This window comes from Octopus bimaculoides, chromosome 3 (genome assembly GCF_046866305.1).
Source record: "Octopus bimaculoides isolate indiv1 chromosome 3, ASM4686630v1, whole genome shotgun sequence".
Taxonomy (NCBI): Eukaryota; Metazoa; Mollusca; class Cephalopoda; order Octopoda; family Octopodidae; genus Octopus; species Octopus bimaculoides.
This window is the reverse complement of record NC_142930.1, coordinates 25,713,001-25,725,626: the sequence shown is the minus strand read 5'-3', so window position 1 is coordinate 25,725,626 and position 12,626 is coordinate 25,713,001. Positions and strand designations below refer to the sequence as shown.

General features: G+C 35.6%; 1 protein-coding gene across 9 annotated transcripts in view; it reads left to right on the top strand.

Annotated features, from left to right (window-relative positions):
* LOC106878288 (KICSTOR subunit 2) overlaps nucleotides 1–12,626 on the top strand; it is a 56,382-nt gene that overhangs the window by 1,552 nt on the left and 42,204 nt on the right. The window contains exon 1 of one of the 9 annotated variants that reach the window (XM_089348693.1): nucleotides 1,312–1,571. The exons of 4 other annotated variants lie outside the window; for them this stretch is intronic. The gene's annotated coding sequence lies outside the window, so the exon portion shown is untranslated. Of the gene's footprint in view, nucleotides 1–1,311; nucleotides 1,572–7,979; nucleotides 8,858–8,997; nucleotides 9,088–12,626 lie in introns of those variants that run through there. 4 more of the 9 variants (XM_089348691.1, XM_014927468.3, XM_089348692.1 and 1 more) reach the window with 4 other exon arrangements.

Genomic DNA, 12,626 nt, shown 5'->3' with positions numbered 1-12,626 from the left:
ATATACGGTGGACTTCCCTGTTGTAAGGGAGTGTTCAACAACTTCTCGTTGAATTACCTGCATATGTGATTTGTTTATTAGTCATCAAATGTTTCTGTTGTCCGCGCTCGCCTTCAAATCGGCAAAGCCTGTACAACTCATAACCACTATTTTTAGCAAACTGCTTTGAATTTGTAGATTTAGTGGGCTGGTGGTTCTGGCACTGTTAAAGTGGTTGCCGTTTTAAAGGAATTGGTATTTTATTTCTTGTACTGCTGGTTTGTTCTTCATGGTTAGTTACACATGCGATTGTCCTTAGGTGGCATTTAAGAGTCAGCGCTCGGACGTTTTCATGCATACAAACGCGCGCACACACATACATTTAATCTCTTGAGCACTTCGAAGTCTTTCTATATATATAGAAAACTTGTCTCTAAAATATAAACTATGTACATCATCGTTTTAACGTCCATTTTTCAATGCTTGCATGGGTTGAATGGAATTTGTTGAGTTAGATTTTCTACAGTCGGATGCCCTTTCCTGTCGCCAACCTCTCACCTGTTTCCAAGTCAGGTAATATGTCCCTATGACCAGACATGTTTTTCAAAGAGCATTGGAAGCGAAAGACACCGTTTACATTCCAGTGACTAGCACGCGATGTCAAGGCAAGGGAACAGTAACACACATACATGTACGACAGGCTTCTTTCAGTTTCCGTCTACCAGACTCACAGGGTTCCAGACATACACGCACATAAATATATTGTTATACTTGGGGATGGTTATCTTTTGCCAACGTGTGTGTACATAAATACATATATATAACTTTGAATTTCTCTTTTTTTTTCTTGCTTTAACAGTACCACGCTATATTGTTATCAGCACTTATGTCTCATGACTCCTATAGCCATGTCTCTGCACTTCGTAAACTTTTTTCCTCTTTGAGAATTATGGAAATTTGCATTTCGCCGGTATTCTAAATTTATATTTTTTTAATTTATAATTTATTAGTTATAAATATGATAATCTTTCACGTAGCTAAACATTTCAAGTTGCACTGTTGTTAGATTTTTTAATTATAAACTGAGTGTTTATTCAACCCATGCCAACAGAAATGTTAAAGATTTTCCAGACGTTTCTAATTTTTTTCCTGCCAAATGTATGGAGGACTATATATATATTGTTGTTGTTGGCACTCCGTCGCTTACGATCAACGGAACAGCCTGCTCGTAAAATTAACGTGTAAGTGGCTGAGCACTCCACAGACACGTGTACCCTTAACGTAGTTCTCGGGGATATTCAGCGTGACACAGTGTGACAAGGCTGGTTCTTTGAATTACAGGCACAACAGAAACAGGAAGTGAGAGAAAGTTGTGGTGAAAGAATACAGCAGGGTTCGCCACCATCCCCTGCCGGAGCCTCGTAGAACTTTAGGTGTTTTCGCTTAATAAACACTCACAACGCCCGGTCTGGGAATCGAAACCGCGATCCAATGACTGCGAGTCCGCTGCCCTAACCACTGGGCCATTGCGCCTCCACCTATATGTATATATATATATATATATAGCCTTCCATTTTTTGGTGTGACACGAGGTAGATAAAGCCTATTATTTCTTTTATTGACTAACGAACCGTGTAGTTTTCTAATTGAAAACAAATTGTTATTCGATAAATAAAATACAGGTACTACTAAAGCAGCACGGTCCCGAACGCGCAGTCGCGCTAGCTAGTCGTAAGTGGTCGATCCTAACCCTAACCCTAAACACGTATTCATTTGCACACGCGGGTTAGGGTTAGGGTTAGGATCAACCACTCAAGACTAGCTAGCGCGGACGCGCGACTGCGCGTTCGGGACCGTGCTGCTTTAGTAGTACCTAAAATACATTGATAAGCTTTTATGTCATGCTATGTATTTTTATTCAAGAATTAATTAATGATATTTTTTGCTTTTATATCCATTACGCTAAAGAACACTTACGAAAAATATACTAAATATTTGTCTTCATTCGGAAAGGGAAGTTGTCATAATTATCGTGTTCGTGTTTTTGTTGTAAATATTGAGGTGATTGTTTACCTTGAGTCAGTTTTGATCGAACACTTCTTTTCTAGAAGGTCTTCTATTTATGACCATCCGTTTATTTTACCTATGCTCGGAAATATTGTATCTAGACGAAATTGTCCGACATGACCCTTCCTTCTTGAAGATGGTTGTGTATTATTATATGAGGGCAATTTGTTTGTTATTGTTAGCAGATCAAGCATGAATACGTCGAAACTCTATGTCTTTCCGTCTATGTTGACAGAGTAGACATACGATTAAAAGTATTCCAGCCATGATCATCTCATCTTTTAGGGGTGTATAAGACTACAATATCTATTACGTTCTCATTTTAAAGACGGTAGGATGTGATTTTAGGAAAATTTGTTTGCCTGTACGGTTCAATATAATTTGAAGGTAATATATAGTGGTGAAGTATAATATAGAACAATGCTTGGAGTACTTATAATATGCTCTGAGTTTAGAATACTATTTCATCTGCTTCTGTCTTAGAAACTTAGTCATTAAGATCAGATACTGCACTTTGCACGGCGTTAGACATCAGTGTTGTTACCTAGTTCGTAAATAATGTTACCAGTTGGCGGACTCAACTGTCAAATTTCCATCTTTGAGTAATATGGACCTAAGTTCCTTGAACATAAGAAAATAACAGGATGGCCACGGTTGGAATGCTTTTGCTCATTATGCTCGATCAAGTTTGACCAGTGGTTGAACAACGGCCGCAACTATAGTACCATTGAATACGTATGTGTATCATTAAGAAGTATTGGTAAGATTACAGACAGTCTTTATTAGCAAGACTTGTTCTTTTAAGAAGCCAAATCAATAACCTGAAATATTTAGTTTACAATCAAGAAAAATACCTTCTCAGACAGCCATTTTACCTACGTTAAACGTCGAGATAGTTGTTTAACCCCTGGTCAGCCTTGATCGAGGGCGTTCAAATTAAAACTTGACTTTCTGTATATCTAGAATTTAATCTAGTTTAACGTGTCCTATTTTTGTTTTAAGACGGCAGTGTGAAGAGAAGTTATTAGGCTACTATTACTAGCAGATCGAGCGACAACGTAATGACTTTTCTCACATTGCTTAATAGAAGATATTACCAACGATAGTATTTCAGCATAATATTTGATGTGGTTCATTTAAGAATTGAATACAGAAGATTAAAAAGTTTCATTTTTTAAAACTGAAAAATGGTATTTTCTTATAGTATTGCACAACTTTGTTTAAATGAATTCATATCAGTTGAGAAGCATGAAGGCAAGCGTACTGCATTTTATTTCTAATTGAAAGTAAACTTTTTCTGTCATTTAGGCATTAAATATTTTGTACTTCACTTTAATTATCTGGTAAACTTAAAAATTCACGTTAAACAATTTAAAGACAAAGAAAGCTCCACTAGATTCTTCCGATGTCACTTCCGATTCTTTTAAAGTACACCTCCCCATCCCAACTTTATAAGTTGAGTAATTTTATAGCAAAATTCCTCTCTATCTAAAAAAAAAAAAAAGAAAGAAAAACTGCTCTCGATAAATTGCGTTTCAACATTCTTTTTGTTTAAAATTAAAAAAATGAAAGGAATATTATCGGAGGTATGAGCATTAAAAAAAGATCCAAATATTGATAGTAAAAAAATTTCAGAATAAACGGTTCTTCGTATTTTTAAATATAAAGAATTCCCCTAAAAGAAAAAAAATATTAAAAAAACAGCATTTGGGGAGGACGGGGCTAAAAATTCGATTTTTTTTTTGCAAAATCGCAATTCCCGGTTGAAGACGAATCTAAAAAGAGATTGGGGGGGGGGGGGGTTAAAAAATAAAAACGGTGCCTGTTTCATACTTTTGTCATAAATATATAAAATTTGTACTTTTAAGAACTTTAGGTTCAATTTTTCTCAATTGTTCTTAGTAGATTTTGGCCTTTTCTTTTTATTAGATACGAATATAAAGATTTGTTACGCGTGTACAGTAAAAAATATATTCCTTTTTTTTTTTATATATATAGAAATGTTTGTAACTGTGTAAATAAAAATAACTCGTTACTATTATGTCTTATATATAATGAATTTTATTTATATGTAGAGTCAGCTAACAATGTAAAGCAGCATGAGATTTCTTTCCAAGTGCTGCGGTTACATTTTGTTGCTTAAAGTGCATGCGACCCGACGACTATCAGTTTAAGTTTTCTCTTTACTGTGAGGTAACATAACTCGACGCATCGAAATTAACGTTGCTTTAAGTTTAGAACATTTTGCGTTTAGCTTTCTTGGTTGAAATCAAATAAAACAAATTATTACATTTTTTTATGAGGTAAAATAATCGAAATTATTACGAGAATGTTCATCCAATTCTTTGATTCTTCAATACTGTAAAAACAAAATCCTTCACGATCCAATGAGAATCTAATGTTGTCGTAGTTTTAGATTCATTATAGCTAAAAAAAAAAAATTCCAACACAGTGTAGGATTTTGTTTTTAGTCAAGAGTTGTCTTCCAATAAAAAAGATATTCATCGACGAGACTATTGTACAATTGTACTGCATATTTAGTTCATTTTTTTAAAAATCAAGATAGATTCAATATCTTGAAAGGAGAGAGCAACATTCTAGCTTACACTCAGTTATAATTGTGAACTGGGTTCCATCTTGGCACCAATTTGCTTGTTTGGAACCTATCGGCTTTTTTTCGGTAAAACAAAAAAAAAACAAAAAAAATTAGAAATAATAAATTTCTAAATCGGGTAAAATAATTTGTTAAAATAAGAGAAATGATACCAATTTTTTGTGACGGAAGAGTAAATTAGGAAAAATGAGCTAAAGTATAATAATGGCCAGAGGAGTAACTCGAGGCTAAATACCAACTTATTTATTACCCACAAGGGGCTAAACATAGATAGGACAATACACATGAAAGAATGGAATAGTGAAATTATACAAAGAAGATGGAACGGCTACTCCAAGGCTAAATACCAACTGGCTGGGTAAATTTCAGCAGGGGATCCTTCATAATTAGTCATAAGCTCAAGAAATTCCTTATCCCTATCTTTCGTTGCTTAATTCCCCACTTTTTAGTACTAAACTACAGATTGGTAACTTTTTCTTTCACAGAAGGAAAGTTGAACTAATATTATTCTTTATATAACAAAATTAATATAAAATAAGATATTAAAAAATATTGGACACGAACGTCATTAAATTTTCTAAAGCAACAAATAATGTTTCAAATGCTTTTAATGTCTATCTATTATAGATATTGAATCCCAGACTCTTCGAAAGTTTGTGCAGAAATTTTTGTTTCACCATCTTTACAAAAAGAAGTCAAAATATGAATAGATATTAAAAAAAAAAAAAAAGCTCAATCTAAAGTAATCACTGCTACATTGGATAAATCTAAAATGTTTTATATAAAAATTGTGACTCTTAAAAAATTCGTTAAATATATTTGAAATATTCTTGTTTGATTCTTTACAAAATTTAATGTTTGCGATTACTATTGTTGTAGCGGTTATTATATAGATCCGCACATAAAAAACCGTTGTAGCAGCGACAGACTGGAATCCTTTTATCATGGGACTTCAACAATATGCTGCGAAATGTCCCCTTTGTGGTTCGGATCAGCCTTATCTTCATTGTTAGCCTCGTATGCTGTTTTAAATGTCTTCAGTGACGGGATAAACAAAATGCTCACCGGTTAATAGCATAATACAAAGCCCACCACCTTTTCTTGTATTTCCATATACTGCACCGTGATCTGTGCGATGATGTTCGTTGTCACAATCCGACAGCCAATTGTCACGAAGAGATTATATGTTTATGCATATAAAGATGAAGAACAGTTGAAGAATAAGTCTTTGTGATCCTGATAGACGGATTCGAGTATCTCAAATCGCTGCTGAAAGGTTTAACCAGTTCACTGAAGATATTAATGGTGCTATTACTGTTCTATATGAACATTTGTATTTACCACACAATGTGTAGTAGATACTTGGAAGGAGCTTTTAGCTCGGTTAGTAAGATTATAAAATGAGAAAAATAAAATAAATAATCAAGGAGAGAACCTTGTACAGCAACAAGTTTGAAGAAGAGATTGGATCACTAACTTCTCTTCAGGATTCAGTCTTGAACGGAACTTCAGAATAAGAGAAATACAGATTAAGGCATAGGGGACTAAGATCTTGACTAACTAGCACAAGTCCTAATAAGAAAACGTTCGAGTTCTTGGTGGTTGAGAACAAATTCTATTTTTTTAACGTTTCAATGCTCTCGTAATATTCGACGAATGGCATTTTCCTTTTTTCTCTAATTTAATCTCCGGCTGTGATGAAAAAAGTGGATTAATTTCTCTCATTTAAAAAGTTATTTAACCTTGTTGAACTGGAACATTATTGAAACCAGTTCATTGTGATTGATAGTTAGGTAAAAATAGGGAGCCGGATAGTATTTGGGGATGGGGGGGGGGTGCCGAGAAAAATGCCGGCCGGTGCCAAACAAACAAATTGTTGCTGAGATTGAACCCAATCCACAATTATAACTGAATAAAATTAATTTTCTACTCGCTTCTTTTGAAACACATGGCCTTATTTTACGTTACGAAAATGAATCAGGTACTCTTGTAGTGTAATTGTGCATCACGGACCCCATTGATGAACTTTTAATAACGAATTCTTGTCTTTCATACTAAAATATGAAGACACTGGCTTGTTGATTGTATACACGTTTAGCGGAAGACAATCTTAGCACTCTTGAGTAAAGGCCAAATCTAGCACCGTTTTGGGCACTATCATGCTATTAGCTGTCAGAAGTGAAAGTGCTCAATGCTAGTGAAGTATCTGTCTGTCTGCCTGTTGCTGGCCTGTCGATTCTTTGGCGACTGACAGCTAATACCATGACTGGCCGGAGCGAGCTATATGTCTGTCTGTCTGTCTCTCTATCTATCTATCTATTACTCGAAAGTTCGCGCGTCCGCGCTAGCTAGTCGTGAGTGGTCGATCCTATTATTTTTAAACTTCAAACTTCATTTGTTTTCTATTTTGATAAATTCTCTCTGTTGAAAATTATATTTTTATATTTTAAATAATTTGCAATTTCAGGAAATATGTTTTTATATTAAATTTGTGTTTTCTACTCACGACTAGCTAGCGCGGACGCGCGAACTTTCGAGTAATAGATAGATAGATAGAGAGACAGACAGACAGACATATAGCTCGCTCCGGCCAGTCATGGTATTAGCTGTCAGTCGCCAAAGAATCGACAGGCCAGCATGCAGGCAGACAGATACTTCACTAGCAGGCAGTGAGCACTTTCACTTCTGACAGCTAATAGCATGATAGTGCCCCGTTTTGAAAATTTTCAGATATAGTACATCTAACACTGAAAGAAAGTATTGAATAATGAACATTCTCGTAATAATTTTACCCCCTAAAAAATATTTTCTTCTGTAGAAGAATTTTTAAAATGTAAAATGCAGCAACGGTATGTTCCCGTTGAGTTACGTCTGATATCCGTCGCCACAATCTCTTATACCAAATAAACTAATCTCAATACCAAAGTAGAAGTATCTTACACGACTGCCTAACAAACTGATACCTAATTTAAAGCAAATAAATATAGAAACTTTCGTATGTCGCTTTCCATATTTGGTAAAAATAATTTTTTCTTCAAAGTTCCATTTTTTAACATCTTTCCCACCATCGCTAGCGACCTATTTTTCTTTTCTGTAGAATGTTTTTTTTTTTTTTATGACAAAGAGTAAATGAATTCATACTGCGCAAGGTTGCTGCTAAAAATAATGTTTACCATGTGGGTACTACTAAAGCAGCGCGGACCCGAACGCGCAGTCGCGCGTCCGCGCTAGCTAGTCTTGAGTGGTCGATCCTAACCCTAACCCGCATGTGCAAATGAATACGTGTTTAGGGTCAGGGTTAGGATCGACCACTCACGACTAGCTAGCGCGGACGCGCGACTGCGCGTTCGGGTCCGCGCTGCTTTAGTAGTACCTACCATATGTTTATTAATCTTTCTTTTTCACCCCAAAATTACATTTTATTTCCACACTTTTTCCATTCTTAAAAGCCTTCAACATGACATGAACATTTTAAATTTAATTTAATTAAAAGAATTACCATACCAGTTAAAGTTTGCCATCAGTTGATGGCGAACTTTAAATGACCCCCCCCCCCCCGCCCCTTAAAATGTTTCGACTCATGTACAAGAAAATAATGAACCCCAGCTCACCAAGGAAACGAAGAAGGTGGAGATGGAGTATATGTAATCTGGGTATACCCCCCTTTTAAATTTTTTTTTTTTTTTTACGGAATCCTATGTTTCAGACCATGGAGAATCCGATTCTGGAAAATTTTTTTCAAAAATCTCAATTTCAAAATTTCGACCCCCCCCCCCGGTTTTTATATCGATCCACAGGGTAAACCTAACCCTAACTCAAACCCTAACCCTGACCCTAAACCTAACCCTAACACTAGTTTTGTGAGATTTGACTGTTATTTCTAGCATGTAAATAGCCTGCTTGGTGGGGGCGGGGAATTGAAATTTTTCAAAAAATTTTTTTTCAGAATCGGAATCTCCATAGACTAAAACGTGGGATTCCGTAAAAAAAATTAATAAATAAGTGGGGGGGGGAAGGTTCAGATTACATATAGTCCATCTCTACCAAACGATAATTTCAGCTGTTTGAAATACAGAAAATAATACTTTTAGTTGCAGAAAAGTATAATATAATGGGACCACAAAAATCTCTTGCTTTTTCCTCTCTTCGTGCATAACAACAAACAGGTGGTCGCAAGCATCTTTTCTCACCAAAAAGGTATATTTCTATATTATTATTATTGTCTTGTGTAGGGAAATGAAAAAAATGTTATGTAAAATAGAATTTCGTGGAATTTATGTTCATTTCTATCTCAACGTTTTCTCAGTAAATATTTCTTTGGGTGGAACTGGGAAATCATTATTTTCTTGTCCGCGAGTCAAAACGTCGTAATGGAAAATAAGTCAAGTTCACTATCAGCTGATGTCGAACTTGAACTGGTGAAATAGGTGGGTCTTAATTTTTTTTTTCTTCCTTTAATTTTCATGTCGTACAGAAAAAAAGTGTCTACAGAATGGCAGAAGTTTAACCATCCCCCAGTCCTCCACACAAAAGTGGATGGTGGTAGGAACAAAAGATGAAAAAAAATATTCTTCAAAATTTCATTTTTTAACAAGACTGAAATGGTAATTTCAAGATGAAAGATGGAGAGGGAGTAGGAAAAATTGATTCTTTGAAGAAAAAAAATATTTTACAAGTCTATCAGATGTGTTTTAGACTGGAATACCATTAAATGAGGAAAAATAACGAAAAAGAAGAAAAAATTTAATTGTAGAAGCTATTCGGAAAGCTGGTGGAGGTGGTTGAGACTGTTGGAAAATTTTTTTTTAAGAACCGATATACAATTGTTTGGCAATGTGGGATACTATAAGATGTCGAAAAATCCCGGGAAAAGAAAAATTCAATTCTATTCGTGACAGCTATTTCGAAAGCCTTTTCCGCATTACACTTTTCTGTTTGGCTTGATTGAAATTTTAATATTTCTTATGAGGAGAGTGTTGCGTAACAATAAAAGGTAATCAACCGGCGAATTAAGTTCACGTCACGGTTTCGTTTCCCCATAGTAACCAATTCATTTACACCCTTAGTATCCTCGGGAATGGGATGTCACGTTTTCTCGCAACTTCTGTCACACACAACTCTTCGTAGTTTTCGTTGTCATTCCATGCTGACCTTGAGAACATAATGTGAAAACTACCACCTGTCTATCTACTTAGAATTACGATGACATCATGGCAAATTACACCCGGAAACGACGGATTGCTTAACTAGACCGATTTGAAAAGAAATTAATTTTACTAATGTAATCAAGACATCATTTATTGTAACCCGTTTAGTTATATATATATATAACTATATAAATTATTATAGTGTGCTTATTTCAGTTATGTGTAGAGAATAATTTTCCATATCTTTTTTCTTATGGAAAACTCTAGAAAAGTGAAAAGAATTCATTTTACGGCACTGTCATGGTATTAGCTGTCAGAAATGAAAGTAGAAAAATCCAAACAAGGAATGTTACTGCTGGTTTGAGTTGAAGTCTGTTTCTTTGGCTACTGACTAGCCGGAGCTATCTGTCTGTCTGTCTCTCTCTGTCTGTCTCTGTCTGTCTCTCTCTTTCTATCTATCTATCACTCGTCCACCTTCATTTGTTTCTGTAGAATTTATCAAATTAGAAAATGCATTTCCGTAGAATTTATCAAATTAGAAAATGCGTTTCCGTAGAATTTAAACAAATGAAATTCAGTTTAAACTTTATAAATAAATATATTTCATTTCATGTTCAGTTTAAACTTTATAAATAAATATATTTTTGCATTATACATTATTGTTTTTAAAAACAAATCACATACACCAATCAGCACCACCAATGACCACCACCACCACCACCACGCGTAATCCAAAGTTGGAATTAATCACCGCGATATTGCCATCGTCACCGCTACAACAGAAAATAGTATTAATTGGCTTAAGAGACATGGACTTTTAAATACCCCAAAAATATGCCCCTCGTGTGGAGCTAGCATGATGGAAGTAGCCAAAAAGTTTTTTTTCCTAATTTGATAAATTCTACGGAAACAAACGAAGGTGGACTAGTGATAGAGAGATAGACAGACAGATAGATAGATAGATAGATAGCTCCGGCCAGTCAGTAGCCAAATAAACAAATTTCAACTCAAACCAGCAGTAACATTCCTTGTTTAGATTTTTCTACTTTCGCTTCTGACAGCTAATACCATGACAGTGCCCATTTTACTGCATTGATATTTTTAGATAGCTATGTAGGCCTTCTTTGTCCAACTTGTGATATATAAATAGAAACGGTCATACACGTTATGTTTTTAATATATGCTGTAGGGATAAGATATTTACAAGTGTAAAATTTTCGACGAACTGGAAAGGAATTAACAATTTAAATGTACACAGCTTAGTAACTGTAGACCAGGCTTGGGATCTATTTTAAAACGGGGGCGCCAGTTTTCATTTATGTTTTATGTAGTGCTTTTGGTACCGAAAGACCTACAAACTTCGTATACTTATCTATTTTGTGTTATAGAACAGAAAAAAATTTTTGTATTCGAATTTATTTCATGTAAAAAATTGTCTTATTTCGATAATTTCTACTAATCACTGACGTCTATTCAGTTGAAAACAGTTAGCGCTGTAACGGTGTATATCGTATTAATCCCCTAACCCTAACCCTAACTAGACTGTTAACCGTAACCGTAACCCTAACCCTAACTCTAGAATCCGAACTCTGAAATTGTTACACACATAGATACGCACAGCGTAATTTATTATATAAACAATATATGCGTATAAATTACGATTAAACCGGATGAAATATGTCACAGGGAATAACATTTTTATGACCGCCCAGCAGTAACTCTATTCAGCTGAATAGACGTCAGTGATTGGTTGAAATTACAGAAATACGACAACTTTAACATGGAATAACTTGCGAATTCCTTTTTTTTGTTAAGAAGACTAAGAGTAAAAGATGTTTTATATGACACATTCTACCAGTGTCCCAAGCTTCAAAGTGTTTCGTTAAGAAAATACTGGCGCCCCCGTTTTAAAATAGATCCCAGGCTTGTTTTCGAAATTAGCTGTTTATGTTAATTAGCACCACTTAACCCTGATGGTGTAAGGGTCAATATTCTTTGCATATAGCGCATCTTTTCTTTCAAACTTGGTTTGTCAGTGTGCAGCAGCAATAAGAATTGAACTTGTTGTTATCGTATTATATATTTTAAAGACATATCACAAAAATAATTGTGGATAACGTGTTATCTCTTAATTACAGTTTGGGTAACCATTGCCTATAATATGAAATATAATGAAGGAAGTTTTGAAAATCCCTACTTTTGTTGACTGCGAAGGAATTATCTTCCTGTGACAGTTTTATGAGATGTGCCAGAAGTCTGGTGCGAAAACGTGACAAGATTTATTGCGAGTTTGGTTTCACTTATCGTCATCATCATCATCGTTTAACGTCCGTTTTCCATGCTAACATGGGTTGAACGGTTTGACCTGGGTCTGGGAAGCCAGGAGGCTGTACCAGGCTCCAGTCTGATCTGGCAGTGTTTCTACAGCTGGATGTCCTTCCTAACGCCAACCACTCCGTGAGTGTAGTGGGTGCTTTTTACGTGCCACCGGCACAGGGGCCAGAGGAGGCTGGCAACGGCCACGATCGGTTGGTGCTTTTTACATGCCACCAGCACGGAAGCCAGTCAAGGCGGCGCTGTCATCGGCCACGTTCGGATGGTGCTTTTTACGTGCTACTGGCACGGGTATCACAACTACAATTTCCATTTGATTTTCATTTTGATGTTGATGTATTTGACTCGATAGGTTTCCTCATGCACAGCAGGTCGCCCTGGAAAATATGCATGATTTTGATGAAATCTCCCGCACCACTCGTTTCATTCCATTGTCATCTCCTCGACATTCAGTCTCTTGAAATCCGTCAAGTACCTCTTCCCAC